Source organism: Aulostomus chinensis, chromosome 16 (genome assembly GCF_037954235.1).
Source record: "Aulostomus chinensis isolate RoL2024-O1b breed Wild chromosome 16, RoL_Achi_v1.0, whole genome shotgun sequence".
NCBI lineage: Eukaryota > Metazoa > Chordata > Actinopteri > Syngnathiformes > Aulostomidae > Aulostomus > Aulostomus chinensis.
Genome location: NC_141335.1, coordinates 24,345,257 through 24,364,560, shown reverse-complemented (window position 1 = coordinate 24,364,560; position 19,304 = coordinate 24,345,257). Strand labels below are relative to the sequence as shown.

Sequence of the window (19,304 nt, the reverse complement as noted above, 5' to 3'; positions counted from 1 at the left end):
GGTGGCTGCCGTCCCTCTGAGCTCATCAGGCCCCTTGAAGTCTGCCTGTTGACCAGCAGAAGGCGCTCTAAAATGTCAGCTGTCACCATTTGCATAACCTAGAAAAGCGATTTTTACATTTTTTTTTTTTTTAGCCAAATAGATGTATGAAATATGCCATCGCTTTTGGTGCTCTATTGACCTCTCAGTTTCCTGACCAATGCTAGGGTAGCGTAGCAAAACCACAACCGCAGTGTGACAGGCAGCGGTCGTACTGATGCCCCGCAATCAGTGGAACCCATCGGTGTCCAACTGTATGTGAATTTTCAAATGCCTGATCACAAATAAGAGCGCCACTTTAAATCAACTGCGTTTAATCAAATTAATTCATAAGTAACCATTGTGTGCAGTGTATCATTGCCATTTCAAAGTTTACTTCTCCGTCTGTAATCACATCAATCCTCATTTCATACCCTTGAATATTTTTTCCCTTTTTTGAGGATGCAGCCACTTCCTGACATGCCTCCACACAAGCGATGATCTAATTAACCAGACGAGATACACAAGCTACTAAGAGGGTCTTTTAAGGGGCCTTTACAGGAAATCAGTCTCTAGAGTAGGGGAGGAAAATGAAGAGTGAAATTGATTCTGATCGGATCTAATAAAACACATATCTTAATGTAATTGTCATAATAACTATATAACAATGAGTCATCGCTTCATCTCCAAGAAAATGGTTTGAACACATTTAATATTCCCACTCTGATATGCAGTAACAAATGGGCAGTCAAATTAAATCAGATTATTAGATTAAAAGCAAAGTGTAATCAGGATCTTCTGCACTGATGAAGATGCTTTAATGCAGCCTGCATCAGCTCAAATTGGACGAGGGCGGCTGCTGAGTGGAAAATTACACCTTATTGTCTGATAAGCAGTTTCTATATTCCTCCATTAGGGTGAGAGTAAATGAAAACGGATTACCTCTTTAGCATGCTAGCACACACAAACACTGAAATTAAAAACTATGAAGGGAAGTAATTGTTTCTCTGCTGCTCAGAAACAATAACAGAGGCTCTTATTTTCTAGAATTTGTGTTCCATCCGAAGAACTTGTCAGCGAAAGGACTGCCTTGAGACAAGTTTATTCGTTCCATCACCTGTCGGCCGCAGTTCTCTGAGCGCTCGCCGTGTGTGCTGCCAGCGTGACACGCTGAAGGGAATCCGTGGTATCTTCATCTATTGGGAAATCCACTTTAACATGGGGAGCATCTCTGTGCTGACGTGCAGAGCAGATTCACGGGTGCTGCGCTACTTTTAAATACAATTTCCTGCTGGTTGGAAGGGGTTAATTATATCTAGGTCACTGTTTTTTGATGAGATCTAAAAATGTGCTCCAACCAAAACAAGTGGGAAAAAAGCATATAAGCAAAGGAAGATACACACAAATGCACAGGATTCTGCTCAATCACACACACACACACACACACACACACACACACACACACACACACACACACACACACACACACACACACACAAACACTGCACGGTGAATTCTCAAACACTACATTTAGAAACCTCCAGAGGAACTAATCTACTGAATAGATGCCTGGAAACTGGGTCATCTAAAGTCTTAAATGCGGTCTTTTTTTTTTTCTTTTCTTTTCTTTTTTTTTTACAAATTCCAAGTAATTCTTTTAATCTGCAACATCTTGCACGTACGTTCACATATGCATCGGTTGCTGGAGAATGTGATGAGCGATGTTATAAGTAAAACTGTCCCAGATTATCATCTGGTGTCCATGCCCCTCCACACTGTGTCATAGCACACGGTGACCAAACAAAAACTGAAGTGTTACCACATTGTACATTGAATTAAGTGGGGGAAAAGAACCCAGCCCCACAACACATTTGGTCTCAATGGAAACAACGTGAGCAAGTGAGATCCCATCACCAGTGTTGGGTTGAGACGCGACTGACAGGTGTGAACTGTGCAACTTGTGATCGGATCATTACAGGTGCGCGTTCATACCGGATCCTTCCACGTGGCTGGCACAGGGACCTTGAAAACAAATTTGAGGAAATTCCCTCGATCACATTGAAGAGAACAGGCGAGACCTTGCACGCAATAAGGGTTCACATTGATCTTTGACCAAGCAAATCTTTTCAGTTCCTCCAAGACCCCCAGTGGACATTTGTGACAAAGTTGAGGAAATTATCTCAAGGTCTTCTTGAGCAGGTCGGGGACACACGGACAGGCTGAAGCCTCCGGCTGTCCCTGGCATGCAGGCATAAAAATCTTTACATCAGAATGGACTCTTGCTTGTGGTTTGCTCTTTCTGAAAAAACTACATCCAAGTATCTACATTATGTAACTAACACAAACCCTGAAATACATAGGTGGCCCTGTTGTTACTATACAATAAAAATACATATTTCTTTTTAAACCATGAGCTGTTGCTCTGATCCTGCTTGAACTCACTGAGATGGAGTCCATGGCATTTCTCATACTAAGAAATTCTGTTTCTGAGTGAGTGATAAGAAGTACTTTTTTTGTGATTAACATCTTAATTTCTTAAGAGTATCTCCCTTCTTGTGAGTGAATCTTTAGCTGTAGGAGTAGTGAATACAAAGGTCTGGCTTTAAGGTAGTACTACCTTAGATTGTACCAGAACAAAAAAAAAAAAAAAAAAAATGGGCGAGAAGACAAACCTGTCCTGAATCTTAAGGAGGAGATCACTTCAAGCACAGCCTATTATGGATAATCTGAGTGATCAGACAGACAGCCAACATGCCTTCTGAAAATGGAAAACACAGAATGAGAAAAGAGTCCAGATCCAATTCAAAGCTCTCAGAATAATCCACAGGTCCAGTGCGCTACCAAACATTTCCTTGAAAGTTCTTAACAGAGCAAGAGCACTGAGAAGGTTGATTGTATGTGCACACAAATCATTACAGTTCCCTCAACCTCAATTCAGGCCAAACCAAACACAATTTAAAGTTGCATTTTGTAGGTCTAAACAGCATCCAGTGAAACCCCTGAGCCTCAGGACGCCACAGTGAGCCACTGATTGTATTTCCATGTAACTGACAAGCAAATTTCAAGCAGATCAAACTACCTACAACCAATGTAACGTGTCTCACGCTTGCACGAATGCTTTATATTCACATTTACTGTACTTTCATACATAATATACCTGGTTGTGGTAAAGACCAACTCATACCATAATCACGTCAAGGAAATGCACTGGTCTCGTTTTCCAGACTTGTAATGTATCAGTGATTAAAACCCTCAGGAGCAGACTTCACATGTCCATCGTTTCCAGCCGATTCTCTGATATAAAAGCTCATGGCCACAGTTGAGTGTCAGAATATAGACTGACAAACCACCGCGGCCAATGTGAATAAATTCCCTCTCCGTCTGGTGAACAAGTGTCCTGAGATTCACTCCACGGCTTTCACAGGCAGCTCCTTACTGACAGCTGCTATGTTTGCTAAGTCACCGCTAAGCACTCCCATGTTTTGTTTCGTTTTTTAAGATCAACACTGTCGACCTTTTGAATGATGAGCCATTCTGCAAATTGCACCTTGAAACATGACTTCAGCGAGCGGTCAACTCGGTCCTCTGCCACTTAAACATTTTTACAGCGTCAGTAACCATTTTCCAATCACCGATCACCGAATTCATCATGTGGAACACCGTCATGCAGAGACTGAACTGAATTCCTATCTGCAACTTTCAGACGCACCCTGGAGTGTTGCATTAGATGCTGTAGATCAATCTAAATGAGGCCTTTCATTTCATGAGTTGTTTGGAATGATGCATGTTAACACTCTTTAATTGAGATGTTCAGACCCTCCCCAGTGTCCCTCCCTGACATTTACTGGAGGTTCCGATGAAAGGAGAATTTGCATATCAAACACTGGTTAAGCCATTCTCCCGGGAACTTCCTTTTTTTCATATAGTAGTTATTCTCTCTGTTGTTTGTTTATCTTTTTTTTTTTGCATCATGATTATTTAATTATTGTAAAATGAATGTGTCAGGGATGTTTACAGCACCAGCCTATGTGACACAAGTAGCTGGGAAGAGCTGAGGCTTGCTCTGTTTATGTTCACTAAACAATGTGCAACACACGTAGGGAGGAGGTTCCTATTCAAATCCAATGTTAGACATTAAAATCTACGTCATAACACATCAGAAAGGGCAGTTTACTCACAAAAGCGTCTGTCCTCAAGCAAAAACATCAATGATGTCACACAGCAAGTGGGGCAAATGAGCTGTCTGACTCAAAGAGCGACCAAAAAGTCAATCTTCTTTTTTCCTACATTAAGACGCTCCGTCACACGTGGCGACATCCCCCTCTCTTCTACCATCACCACCACTAGCCTTCATAAATAATTAAAGATTTAATCTGTGATATTTTCCAAAGGTCAGATGCGCAACAAAGAGAGAGAAATGCCAGTCCTTCCTCTGCAGGAGCACGTGCAGTAATCATTCCAGAGCCGGTTTATGTTTTCATCTGAAAGCGCCATCAAGTGGGGCCACAGATATGATGATGTGTGGGAGGGGGAGTGAGGAGAGAAAGGTGGGAAGGCCATCATATCCAGACCTTACTGAATCTACCATTGACGAAAGAAACCTCATGAATGTTGCATCCTTTTGTCTGGAGCAGGACTGGTGTCGGGGGGTGAGGAGGGAGCCGGGGGGGGGGGGGGGGTGGCTGCTAGCGTCCTGAACCACTATTACGGTGACAATCCATGGAGGACACTTACTCTGGTCACAGGTTCAGAGCGTGAGGCCAGTTGCACTGTCATGCATAAATGTCTACTTCATGCATTAAATAAATGTGTTCCTGATGGATTTCCTCCTCGGATGCATTATCAATGAGAGCAGCTCTATGCATCACAGCCCCGGCCAGACAGAAAGGGCTCCATCACCTATTTCCCTCTTCACTACTTCTCTCAAAAGATGGAAATTTAAAGAGGCACCTCAAGGTGAAGCTTGATTCTAAAAATAATGAGGTGGTTCTGAGTTTTATCTGCTGCTTACCATGCTGGATAAAATCAAAAATAAATGAATTCCACAAAGTAATTTGAAGCAACATATTACTTAAAAAGTGTACTTTGCCTTTCGATTACTCACAAATAGCTGTCTCAAGCTCATGAAAATGTTTTCCCAGAGAGCCAAAAGAACCAGCCATGTAGATTTAGATTGAAGCTAATGGCGACTGACAGCTAACAACAGCTACAGTGACAAAAAAAAAAAGCCCCTAACTGAGAGGATGGTGGTTTAGTGTAGCTCAAATCAAATTGTTTGAGGTTTACTGAGTGTACAGCTGGAAAAATGAGGTGGAATATGGCAAACGATGCACTTGGGAGTTTGTAAAGTGACATATTTTGGACAGTTTTGCTGTTGTTAGCCATCAATTGCTGTTAGCTTCGTGCTAAACATACATGACTGACTCTTTCTGCATCCTGGAGTCAGACAGAAGTGATGCAGTAGGTCCAAAAAAAAAAAAAAAAATCCTCTCATGAGCTCAAGATGCCTATTTGTGAGTACTTGAAGGGCGATATACACTTTTTGTGTCAAGTATCACTTTAATTTGATAGATAACATGCATGTGGCAGCTAACTTGTCAAGCTGAGTGGCTGAAGTTTGACTTGATGATGATGCCACAGTTTTCATTTAAATTACACCCATATGTCATACAGTGAGTTAATGCAGCTGACTCATCTGGACTCCTCCGCTCGTGCTTTTCCTCGTATTTCAACTCAGAGCTGAAGGTTTTATCTCATCACGCCACACTGGCAGTAAAATGGAAGACTTTGCTGGGGTAAAAGTTTCCCTGCTCTTAAATGGTGCTGAAGGTTTCATCTCTCTCACTCGCTCTCTCTCTCTCTTTCTCCGTGTCACACTCACACTTTTGAAGTGACACACTTGACGAGCGTTCCCTTTGTGCTGTCACCTCCACAAAGCTGGAGGAGTGGAATGCTGTCAGACAGATATGAGAGACTGATTGTGTTTATCATGCAAACAGAGAGTAAAAGACTTTGATTTGATGTTGTTTGTGCTTTTATAGTCAACGTGGCATTTACAGACCAGTTGAGATTTTGCGTCAGAGATATAATGGTTCGTTTATTTTTATCATAATTATTATTATCAATATTAAATCAAGTCATTTCAATCTGCGTTACTGTGAGCCTGCAAAACAATCGTCTATCATACACACGCCTCTCCAATGTTGCACAAGCACTACCATCGCTCTTTGATAGTATCATTTCTTCCTGTGACCTGCTTCCAACTGTAATGTCTTCTCTTTTAACATATTTCAAAGTTTTTTGTAACTAGAGTATCTGGCGTACACTGAGTGCGCTGGATTCTAAAAAAGATGAGACAAAACTTCACCAGCAGTGCTCACTGTTGTTCCTGTTCTCGAAATCTGGCGTCTTTTGTCTTTTCCACCCACAGTTTCTAACCTCCACGCCGCCAGTCGTCTGAGTTAGTTCCTGTCAGGCAGCAAACTCATCTTGGCAGGCCCAAAACAGCCAGCTTTACCATCAAACATTCATGAACTGCAGTGCAGTGCCACTTATGCAGAACAGTCATTCAAGAAGTCATCAGAAGTGATCTGCTGGATGTAGTCCCTCGAATCAACGCGCCGCTCTCCGTCATCACTAAACGTGTCGGTCCCAGATAGCATCCATACATGTGGCGGCCTGCCTCTCATCCCTTTGTAGACTGTTGCTACTGAATGTTGATTGAGTCGTTCTACCATTAAAGGGAAATTTACTATAAATGTTCAGTTTATCAAAAATACATTTTTTTGTGTGTGTTTCAGTTCATGTTGGCTGGAGCTCGATCACTCCTGTCCAACCGAGATCAGTGGGAACATTTTTGTTGGGCGTCAACTGTTAACTAAAGGGAATATTGGCTGATTGTGGAAGTCGCTCTGTTGGTTAATCTGCATGCACACATTCCACTTACAGATTTGCTAGCTAGCAGCCTGCTAATAAAAAAAGGAAACACGTCACGGTGAAACAAATCAGAGTGTGAGAACATTTAACCCAGAGAGTCTAAGAAGTCACGTCAGAATGACAAAATGTGAAACTACTATTCAATATCTGAATTCATTTTAGTAGAATTTTGAGAGAGAAGAAAAGTTGAGCACAACAAAAGTGGAGCTAGCGCTGACCACAGACTGCAGGACAGCTCTCACAAACCAGAGGGACGTCACGGTTTTATTGATGCTGACGGGGAAATGCAGTCTCGTGTCTCCTCACTCTGACCCTCGCTGTCTGGAGCACAGAGCACAGCTGCTGCAGTCGAGGCCTCGATGGCCACAATAAAATCAGCAAATCTGTAGATTACCACACAAAAAATGTCCAGCTGACATTTTAGCAGAGATACAGGTCGACTGTTTGCATCAGGCCTAATAAGGCTTATAGTCCAGACTTTTCCAAGACTGTGGATTTTCACCGTGTGTGTTATATGTGTGCGGTTGCTGAGAGTTACTCTCTGTTCATTTTTCCCTTTCATTTTTCCATTACCAATGTAGTAGCACATTGAAGAAATATTTTATTGCATGATAATTGCAATTGTTTTCCCAAACCAAGTATAACTTAAGTAGATGTTTGATGTTTATTCTATATGAAAGAGGATAAATATGCCTTTGCTTTTTCAAAAATTGCACAGAACACGCAGTGTCGTGGTTGCTTTGGTGCAATATTTGCCGAATGGCGGGGTGTGGACACCGAGCATCTGCAGTAAGTAATCATGTGTCCCACTGGTGAGTGATGGCTTCCCATTTTCATCAACAGAGCTGACGACCAAACCATGATCCCTCCACCAAGTGTTTGTGTGCCTAAATTTAACCACGCCCAGGGTTGGAATGCATGGATTGGAGGATTTGTGTTGGTGGTTGTTAGATTGCTAAAGTAACATGTTACCGCTGGTGCTGATGCATCAGCATGGTAGCCGTTAAAAGGATTTTTTTTGCGTTTATTAGCTATTTTGGCATTTATTTAGTAGCCATAGTGATAAGAGATGTTTTGTGCAGGTACAAACAAAAGCAGAATGTAATTCCAAACCGTCCAAAAAAGATAATACACGATGCAGCCCGACCTGCAAATACATAACCTTGCAGAATTATGTGACAACTCAAACACAGGCTTGAACCAGATTGAAATGGCACTGCACCCACGTCAGCCCTTTGGCTTTGCATCTGCTTGAAAACAGTCTTTGTGTCTAAAGACAGCTCTCTTAAGTACACTGCAGTGGTGCTGTAAAGACAAGCTGTTTAAATGGTTATTCACTTTGCATAGTGTCATTGCAGCATTAACCTTATCATTTTATTCTTTGCAGTTGTCGGTTGTTTAAAGCACACAGACATAAAGGCCATTAGAGAGTAATCACAGGGGATATGATTCAATGGGCTGGGGGGGGCTGAGGGGGGGGGCTGGGAGGGCCAGCAAAACAAATCACATTACACCTCAATTAACACCGGGGAGGCCTCTGGAGTCCAGCCTGGAGTCTCAGCTATAAAACTCCCTGTCTTTCTCACCACCACCACCCCATCTGCATGCAAATCATCTCTTTACTGTACTCGGCATGAGACAAGAGTAAACTTCATGAGAGGGAGTTACTCTACGGGACCGACCTCGCGCGCCTCGCTTGGTTAATCGTGGAATGTTGCGTCTGTCTCAGAGGGCAGCGAGCTGGTAAGTGTGCCACCAGGAGCGGCAGGTGTCCCCATCACCAGACAAGGGCAGTCCTGCAGAGTGGCGACTGTACGCCTCAGGGCCAATTACCCACCTGCTGCATGACTGCAGCGCAGGGCTGTCACCTCATGCTAATATAAATCCCACAATTGCTGGCGATTTCCTGGTTAGAGGGTTTAGGAAATAAGATCTAAAGCAGGAACTTAAAGCCGCTCAAAATAGACCACATAGAGGTTTTGCTTGATCAGATCGTTAGATCCTAGAGAAACCCATTAAAGCTACTGGGGGGAGAGAGAGACGAAATGCAGCATGGCTTCATTGTAGATTAAGATTAATTACACCTATAAAAAAGAACAAATTCAGTTTTGAAGCAAGTTAATTAATTTTTTGGAGGAAATATCTAAAGGAAGCTGTAACAGAAAGTTAAACCCTCTTCAAACTCAGTTTTCTAACATTCCTTATTGAACACATAGATCTCCTGTGACCCCAGCAGGACCGGAACCCACCCTCCCCTCTACCCCAGCAACATCTGTTGTAGAAGTGTGTAGAAAAGAAAGCCAGTCACAGTCCTAGAGATCCAAATCATTGCATTTTTTATCATTACGGAGACACCCCCGACACCCCCCCCCCCTTGCCTTCCTGATTCAACATCTATACCCTGCAGCTGCGAGGATGAAAAGGGCATGTGCTGCACGGATAAGAAGGTTTCACTGAGGGATTCCTCTGCAACTCTGCTCACTAACTGACATTTACATTCGTCTATAAAGGAGAGAAACACACCAGCTGTTGACTGCCACGCAGCAGCTCAGGTTGTGCTCTTACACCACCAGTGGAGCGAGTCCACACGAACCGTACCTGGGACCACCTTTTCAAGCGGACTTCAGCATGGCACGGTTCGCTTGTGTTCACACTGATCAAACGAACTGGACTTTGGGGTCAAGTGCCCCGGGATCCAGGCCCAGATCTTAGAGTCAGGTAAGATTAGAGAAAACTAAAGAAACTTGTACAATAGCCGGAAGACACTTACTATTTCATTACCTGCTCCATTACTGCTGTCACTATCATTTTACTCCGACTGCAGCATGCTGGAATACTGTGTCTTCCATTAATTTCACACTAAATTCCAGAGATTACATCCAGCTCCCTTTTTGCGTCACACCCCTGAATGTCATAGTTCTGAGAGGACAGAATAAATCAAGTTCAGAGAAGAATGATAGATGCTGGATGATCATCTGCGACAGGATACCGTGGGACGGGTTGCACAAGAGCGACAAAATATCAGTCCAAGTCTCTGAGGGTCTCTCTCTCTCTCTCAGAAATGGTGAGTTTAATGTACAGATGCTCAGTGATTAAAGCAGACAGCGTAGCGGCCCACCGAGGTACCGGTCAGCACAAGATCAGCGCCCAGCAAATGTGTTTTCTGTGAAAGTGCATTCTTGATCGCAGCTAATCATTCGGCTCCGTCCCTCGGCTTGCGCTAGCCTGCAAACATATTAGTAGAGATGATGATGAGTGACAGGGACTTTTACATCTCACCCCAATTAGCGAGTAACCCTTGTCGCCCGTCGACATTTACTAGGGAAGGAGGGTTCACACATGCCCATCAGTCACTCACCTCTTCTTAACCTCACCACCCCCACACTTCCCTCGCCTCCAGACTTGCAGGCCTGTTGCCACCACTGTCACAGCCAGCCGCCATCATTCTCATGTCTCCTTTCTATTTTCATGAGATTACAACATGTCAGAGTACAACCAGCCCTTTTCCTAATTACATTGTTCACTTATTTTATTAAATTAATGCACAACCATCAGGCTTTGGGCTCCAAACTCATTTGTGTTGTTTTGATTTGTACACTGTTTCCAGCATAAAAACACACGTGCGTGGAGTGGTAGTACACATTTGCTGTCAGCCTCAGCCAGAAAATGTGTGTGTGTGGATTCTCACAGTGACAGTTAACAGGAGCAGACACGCTGCAGAAATAGAGTTTCCCAGGCCATCGCACGTTACAATGGTGAGCTTTTAGCACATCAAGGTTTTTAGCACCAAACGAGAGGGAAGATTCTCAGGAAATAGCGTCTAACAGTGTGACTTTGCTCCACGGCAGCTGTGACAAGTTCCACCGTAAACCACTGAGGAGCTGGTGATGTTCTCGGTTTGCCTGTGCTGGAGGAACTTTAACCAAAAAGTTCAACGTACCTCATTGCAACAAGCTCAGTTTTATTTTCAAAGAACATGCCAGACATTTGAGAAATACTGCATCCATTTGCTTTATTGATTTCACTTTCATGGGGTGAAAGTGAACCATTAACTTCCTGCTTTGCTCTGTGAGTTTCCTGTATCGACCCATTCTTCTCGGGGACGTTTCCAAAGCGAGCCGGTCGACTAAACTGCTTATAAAGAAAACAAAGAGCTTTTGTGATTGGCCTTTATTGATGCCCGCTAGAGCTCTACCTGCAGACACCTAACTCACCGCATTCCTGAAAATTAAATAATTCATTTGTTGCACGAACCGCCGTTTCAGCTAAATAAGAGGCATGATTGTAGGTTCCAGACATTCACACAGACCGGGATCAAACCTGCAGCACAATAACAAGCAAACAAGGCTCTGCATGGCTTATAGGGCGTATTAACATTCCTCTCCAGCAGAAGCTATAAGAATAACAAATATTGAATGTGACTTTTAAGTACTGTGATATTCCCATTTGAGGACTGGCAGCGTGTTGTAAATGAGTGGAACAGCAGTGTGTCGTAATGTGGATTGATACTCTCATAATAACTGTGCTCGACTAAGCAGGCTTTCAGAAAAAAAGCCCCTTCAGCTATCTGTCTCTCTGTCTCGCTGTTTTTTATTTCTATTTCACATTTCGTACTAATGCAAATTTGATGGCATGGCAGACCAGCTCAAAGCACAATTGGTCACGCTTTTCATATGAACTGACATGCTACTATGCATGGCTGTGAATGACTGCGTGTAATGACTTTTACTGAGCGTATACTTTGTCATTGTTTCATTTCTTTTTGCATATTATATACAGTGTCACCTCATTTTCATGTTGTAAGCATAACTGTAGTGTGCAGCTAAATGCAGCTGTCTCCTAAATTGTTCCACTGACTGTTTGATGAGCTAATCTTAGTTTTAGAGGAAAAACAACAACAACAACAACAACATACATACATTTATTCCTTATTCCTTAAATTGATTTTTGGGCAAAAGCATAACAAAGGGTTTGAGACAAACACAGATCTCCCCCAGGAGACTTCAGGGGTGAAAGGGAATTAAAGACACAGTTTTATCTTTTCATTTAAAACTATTGCATTCAAAATGAGAAACTGGAGCTACGAGTGTAGTTAATCACTGGAAACCAGAAGTAAATTAATACTGTAGAATGTGCGACTCCCTCATCTCAAAGTCAGAGCCGGGGAATTTGAATAGGATCTCGTTTAAATGTCTGAAATACGATCAGTTCTCTGTGCTATTTTGGATACACTTTTATGTTTTATTGTACAGGATAAATTACATCAGTAAATACCACACACACAGGAATTTCACAGCATTTGTGGGTGTTAAAAATGGCGTTCACTAACATGTGGCTCTACATTACTTGTTATTAATCACCCCATTTTAGAAGCACACATTTAGATGGTTTCAATGCATTGTACTAGTAGTAGTAGTAGTAGTAGTAGTAGTACTGCTGGAAAAATACCTTTTCCAAACAAAGAAAGTCAAAAACATCCTTGTCACAATAACTTGAAACATATGCTACAAAAAGTCAACAACGTTCCCAGCCAGTCTGCCTCCTGTATCAGAACCAGATTAAACAGAGCCCCCTTTCCCAAAAAGTGGTAACTCAGGTGAGTAGCAAGAGATTTTATTTGGCTGTTTATTTTAGCCACATATCTGCAGTACACCTTTGAATCACCTTTGGGAGCTTGTCGGTTTTCTACTGCACTCAGTTTCCACCATAAATTCGAGAGTTTCTGCTGCCAGGTGCAAGAAATAGATGCTCAGGTTATAAAAAGAGAAAAGACCCAGCTCAAAACTAAAGCCCACCCCATTTCATTTAGTATTTACAACTGTTGTTTTACAGAATAGAGGAAATAAAAGCAATGAGATAGCCTGTTAACTCTGCCTAAACGTATTTATTCCATCTCATTTAACGTGTTTTCAACAACATGCGCATAAAATAAAGTTGTAAAAGTGACTGTAAATCACAAAATATGAGCAGGATTATTCAATTTTGCTGAAATTGGCTCCTCATCATTTATAGATAAGGCTTATGGTGAATTGGTTCATGATGGTTTGTCTTTTTTTTTTTCTTCTTCTTTTTTTTTTAAGTGGGTCTCTGGAAAGAAAGTTTGAGAAACGTGAACATAAACCACTCAGACGACCAATCACAGGCATCCTGAGGTTTCTGTTCCTATTTCTCACCTCTACTTGCTGTCTTCATCCTGTCTCCACTACTAAGGTGCTGCTGATCAAACTAAATTTCAATATGAGTTCAGAGCCTGTGCTCACACAAACACACACTCACAGGAAGTGCAAACATCTGAGTTGTAACTAACACTTCCCTCCACATAATTTATTCCTTTTCTAGACAGCTCAGGCTCTATAAACTCATCCCTACTTCAGCAGGAAAACAGCAGTCTGTGCCTGGGTGTCTCAACAGCTGTGTGTCCGCCAGACAACATTTTCTCCACCTCATCCTGAACACGGCAAACTCCTATCAATCCTCCTTGACACATTCGCCTGCTGCGACAATGACTTGAGAACAGCCCCATCCTGTGTGTGTGTGTGTGTGTGTGTGTGTGCGTGCGTGTGTGTGTGTGTGTGTGTGTGTGTGTGTGTGTGTGTGTGTGTGTGTGTGTGTGTGTGTGTGTGTGTTTGCGCATCCATTAAAATCAGGCCATGTCACTCCATACATCACCCGCCCTGGAGAGGAGTTCACCTCCAGGAGGCACTGTGTCTCCAGGATGCCCATCTACCTATCTGTATGGCTGACTAATGACATCAAGGAGATTTAGTGCAGAGTCTCAGTGGGCCTGGTCACTGGTCAAGACAAACCCAGTAGATAGGAAACAGTAATTACAGCTTGGGGGGGAGGGGGGGGGGTCTCACTGGGATTCTGGAGCCATGCAGAGATTTGATGTCATCAGGCCAATAGATCCCTGGGTGTCTGGAACAAATGGTCACTTCAGTTGTCAGAGCAAGAAAAATCAACCACAAAGGGGCAATTTTGACTTCAGAGGAGGTGATTTGCTGTTCTGGCTGTCTGGTGAGTCACACAACTCCACCCACAAGGTAACATCAAAGCAGTGCTTCATTCAAAAGCCTATATTTTGTCATTCAAGTAATCAAAAAATGATTTCAGGATGACATTTTTTTTCCGTAGCTGCATCAGTTCTTTCCAGACTGCAGAAAGAGCCAGCCACGTGTCTTTCATTGTAGATTCAAGGAAATGGAGGTGTACAGGGTACACAGAAAAAAACTGCCCAAAGACCACACACCACACACCACACACGCTCACGTCTTTTCATCCATCCACATGGTCAATCAAAACTTAGATTTGAGCTCAAAACAAGCAAACTCTTTCAGCTGCTTTCAGCTTCAAGCTAAATACACATGAAATGACTCAGCCATGAAAGACACCTTCACGACATCAAGACACCTTTTTTTGTGAGAACTTGCAAGAAAACTTTTTGAGTGAAGTATCACTTTAAGACTTTGAGTTCACATTCTGACTTATGTATGAGCTATTCAACATTAATATCACTTCAGGCGTGCCCTGTTCACTTCAGCTGTCGCTAGGCTAATAAGCTACCTATACAATGTCTACAGTGTGTAAATATTTCACACATTCTCATGGCGTCAATACTCTGGCTTTCAGATAGTGAAGAAGTAAAGATCAGCAAGAGAGTTGGAAGGAGAGAATGATGCACCGAGGAGACAAAACAGGACATACCCTGCATAGATTACTACCCCCCACCCCCCTACCCTTCAGTGAGTCACTGACAGTATCTACAGAGCATAATCAGGGTCAACACAATAAACCTGACCTAGAGACACACCAAAATTTACAGCAGGGCCCACCCAGCCTCTGGGGATGTCTGCAGCATCATCTGGTCCTACATTTTCTTGCTCCATCTTTTATTCTACACTGTGTTGCAACTGACAACGCACTCTGTCGTTCTTCTTCTGCTGTGCCTTTCTAACGCCCCCTCTTACTTTTAACCTTTCAAGCCACAATCTCAGTTTCTCCCACTGTCTCTATAAATATCTGTCTCTGAGTCTACCCCCCCTCCTCACACACACACACACACACACACACACACACACACACACACACACACACTTTCCTGTGAAGACACCAAGGGAATCTTCCATCTCCTGTGGATGTGAACACCCACTCATGATTGGGAGTGCAGCAGCTGCTAACAGACTCCAGAGGACTCATTTAAGATATTTGGTAGTTCAGCAGCGTTAATAGCCCCCACAAACTCAATTATCTACTAAAAAATTTAAGCAAAATTGAATTTTAGAGTCTATAAGGCTTTAAACCTTACATACTGTTGGTATTTCTGTGCCCCTTGAGTATGCTCCTGGACGATTTTGGTCATAAACAGTGTCCTGCCCTCGTGAACCCTGTCCCGCACTAAAAAACATAGTGTGTGCTTAAAAGTGTACAAATGCCAGTGGTAGCTTTTGAAAGTCAATTTGTGCATCTTTCAGTTCACTTTGTGCCTTTTGTATTCAACAAAAGGCACATTTCAGGTCCTGTGAACACCAATATTGTACTTTTGGGGTAACAAGTGTACCTTTGAGGGAACACTTTTGAAAAGTGTACCTGCAAGTACACAACTGTTCTTGTCTAAATCCTCCTTTTTTGCATGTGCTCTACTACTACCAAAAGAATTCGCCCTGCAACGGAATGGGCGAAAATTTGTAGTAACTATACAGAAGTGTGCGTAAATGTGTGTCAGTGTTATTACACTGATGTTTTAGTTTGTTCTCAATTTCCCCAAAGTACGCAATGGAAGAAGTTGTGTGTCCTGTTTAGCTGAGAGAACTACATTCTGTACCCAGAAACAACAATGCAGCCATTTAATTCATGGCGCTTGAATGGGTTTCCTCATTTCACCCGGTGGTCCGAATATATTGAAGGCTTTGTGTTACTGTACACAATCACATTTTTCAAATCTGCTCCCCAGCAGCCAACGCAAGCAAACACAATCGTATCACAACACATAATATTCCGTCGCTGCCACTTCCCCATCCAAATGTAAGCAACCTGAGCTCATTCCGTGCCTATTTCAAGGATTACGAGATAATCGTGTCTGCAAAAGGGATAAAATGTGAAATGTAAATGTGAGATGGTACAGCAGATACAGAATTCAATATTCCTTTTTTAAAATGTTTTTTCCTTTTTTAATGCTGTATGATGTGGGTATTCAAATGAGGTCAGCCAAGCCTGACGAAGAAATTACATGATTTAATGGCACCCCAGGGGAAGTTTAAATATAGCTCTATGTTAGGAGCGGCCTCCAACAGCACAGCACGCCATGAGTTCAGCTTTTACTAAACCTGAAGCCTTGATTGATCCAACGCAGTTCCTGACAGCGAGCAACGCCCAGGAGGACCTGTGCATCTGACGCACATTTGCTTATGGTCAAATATTTCACTCTATGGAAACCAGGGGGGGGTGCACAGTGGTGCAGTGGTCAGCACTGTGGCCTCACAGCAAGAAGGTTCCGGGCTCGAGTCCCGGCTCGGGCACGGGATCTTTCTGTGTGGAGTCTCCATGTTCTCCCTGCGCCTGCGTGGGTTCTCTCTGGTACTCCAGCTTCTTCCCACAGTCCAAAGACATGCAATTGGGGACGAGGCTGATTGATACTCTAAATTGACCGTAGGTGTGACTGTGAGTGTGAATGGTTGTTCGTCTCTGTATGTTGGCCCTGCGATGGACTGGCGACCTGTCCAGGGTGAACCCTGCCTCTCGCCCGTAGATGCTGGGATAGGCTCCAGCCCCCCCGCGACCCTTACTAGTGAGGAATAAGCGGAAGATGACGATGGATGGATGGATGGATGGAAACCAGGGGTGGGATGGGGGTGGGCGCTGACGTGCTATCTCCTCTACTGCCTCTAGGTGGATAGACTTTCTATATTTCTTGCAAACAAATCATAGACCGGTTGGTTTTTCATAATCATAAGCGTGTTGTTTTTTTGTAATTCAATAAACGTACAAGCACAAAAATAAGTGACCGAAGCGGATTAAATTCATCGTAAATAATTACGCTGGCAATATATTAAAAGCTTGTAAGGAGATCAAATGAGGATTAGAATCAAGGATAGCCCATTTTACATGACATTCACATGAAAGCATTAGAGTGAGACATCCCACTGGGCTGTGTGGGCAGCTTATTCCCAACACACACACACACACACACACACACACACACACACACACACACACACATGCACACGCTCCATTCATCTGTATTCAAGGTAGGGAATGTCTTTCATGGTGGCTTCAAAATAATTTCCCTTCATCACATCCTAAAACAAACACACAAAAAAAACCTGCATCTAATAATCTTAAATGCAGAGAAGAGAAACTGGATCATCCCTGTTAGGAAATGAAACATCCATCCATCTTGAAGAGATTCCAAGGGAGGAATCTTCACTCACGCTGATGAAGATGAAACATGTTTGTGGTGGTGTAACAGGGAGTTTCTCGGCCGAGAACGAGATCCTGCTTATGAGCCGATCAACTTCATTTAAACTCACACCAGCATATTCAAAAGGAGCAAAACTACAAATCATAATTGCCTAAACGTGCAAAAGTGGATAGGAAAAACATTTGTGGAGCCAAAACGAACAGAGCAATGGAGAGTGACACAGCTAATGAATTGTGACAGATGTAGGTTACATCTGGTGCCACTGAAAGCAATCAGTGGAGGCATGGAGGCACCCGCCGCTGTGACAGCTCCATTCAAGACACCAAGCTGAGCTAAAAGGATGTGAGAGCAGCAGATACCTTTAATTTACTAAGACTGTGGTGCTCTACCCTCCATTCAATCTCTCTGTAACAGCTGGGAGCAGGCCAAGTATTCGAGATTCAGTCTGTGCGCATTCTCTCTCACCACGCCACACTCGCGTTCTCCCGGCACTCTCCTGTCAGTCTGTCTTATTTACCCTTATGCAGGTGTCAGCCTGCGTTCCCGCCACCCTCCCTGACAAGGGTCCTCAGTTATTAGACAACAACAAACCTCATCAGCTCTGAGGTGATGGTGGATGACACGTGTCACCCACAAGCCTGTGAGTCCTCAAACAACACTCACACAATGCATTCAAAGACGACCGGCTTTGCAATTTAAATGTAGACTTAAGAACGTGTCATCGAGGCGGCAGATCTCCTTGCTGGTAAGGCGGAAATGATGTCTGTCAAATCAAAGAGTGAGGAGCCACCTCGAGTTGTACATGGTTTGGCTTTAAATGAGATAAAAAGATATCAGACTGACTGTAAAATCACTAATATGGCTGGTCTTCACTCAAGTGTGGCTCATACAAAGTAGGGAATGTGGCGAATCCCGTTGCCCCGACGCTTCCTAATCTCAGGGCATGATGTTCAGACATGCGCTCGCATTCCACACTTGGAGTCTCCGCTCACATTACCAGTTCTGTTTGTGCATGCCTGCCAAAATTCATCTCAACAGCAACAGACAACGTCAGTACCTACAGAAAAAAAAAAGCCCTAATCAGAGAGACTGTACAACACTGGATCTCTGGATGGAAACACACACAGCTGTGATTAATAATGTGGTGTTCTTGATCTGTTGAGCTTCAAGCTATTAAGCCAGATGATCAATTAGGCTTCATTAATTAACACCATGAGAGAGAATCTGTCCTCCTGACGAGTCCCTGAACTCCAGTTGCATCTGAGCCTGACCTCTGACCTCTCCAAGCACCAGGACCACATTTTCAGGATGGACGGGATCGAGACTGATGGATTTTTTTTTTTTTTTTTTTTTGTGGAAAAACAAAGATCTTTACAGGGATGTCACCGGATTGAAAGGGGTTTAATATAATTAACTATTTATAGATTTACAATTATTGCTTATGAAAAGACAAACTGAACTAAATACTCACGAGTGACTACAACAGAGCACAGCCCTTCGTTATGACCTGGTGCCTCCATCAGAAAATACATCAAGAGTAAAAAAAATAAAACAGAAATCCAAAAGTTTCCAGCATGAGCGTCCCGGATGAAAGTAAAAGCTGCAGGATCTGTTCGACCACCGCACTGGAGCTTGCTGCTATTTATACGTCGTCACCTGACTTCCTGAATGGTGTCGTGACTGAAAAATGTCTCCTGGTGAGAGAACTTTGAGGCGCACTTCTTCTTTCTTGTCGGTCGTGCTAATCAAGTATCACTCTGACTGATACGCTAACAATGTTGGTGGTTGAAACCAGAATTTAAGAGTTTAGTTGTTGTTTTTTTAACCTTGATCTGTACTCCTTATACGATATAACTCTCTGCTTATTTTAACTTTCTTAACTTTCAGTTTCTACATGGGGGATTTTGCAGAAATGGAGACTGACTCTTTTTTT

General features: G+C 43.0%; 1 protein-coding gene across 8 annotated transcripts in view; it reads right to left on the bottom strand.

Annotated features, from left to right (window-relative positions):
• The window catches only part of LOC147247917 (uncharacterized), a 36,902-nt gene extending 17,937 nt beyond the window's left edge, over positions 1-18,965 (bottom strand). For all 8 annotated transcript variants that reach the window (XR_015109392.1, XR_015109394.1, XR_015109396.1 and 5 more), the window contains exon 1: positions 18,843-18,965. The gene's annotated coding sequence lies outside the window, so the exon portion shown is untranslated. The remainder of the gene's footprint in view (positions 1-18,842) is intronic.
• Positions 18,966-19,304: the final 339 nt, after the last annotated feature.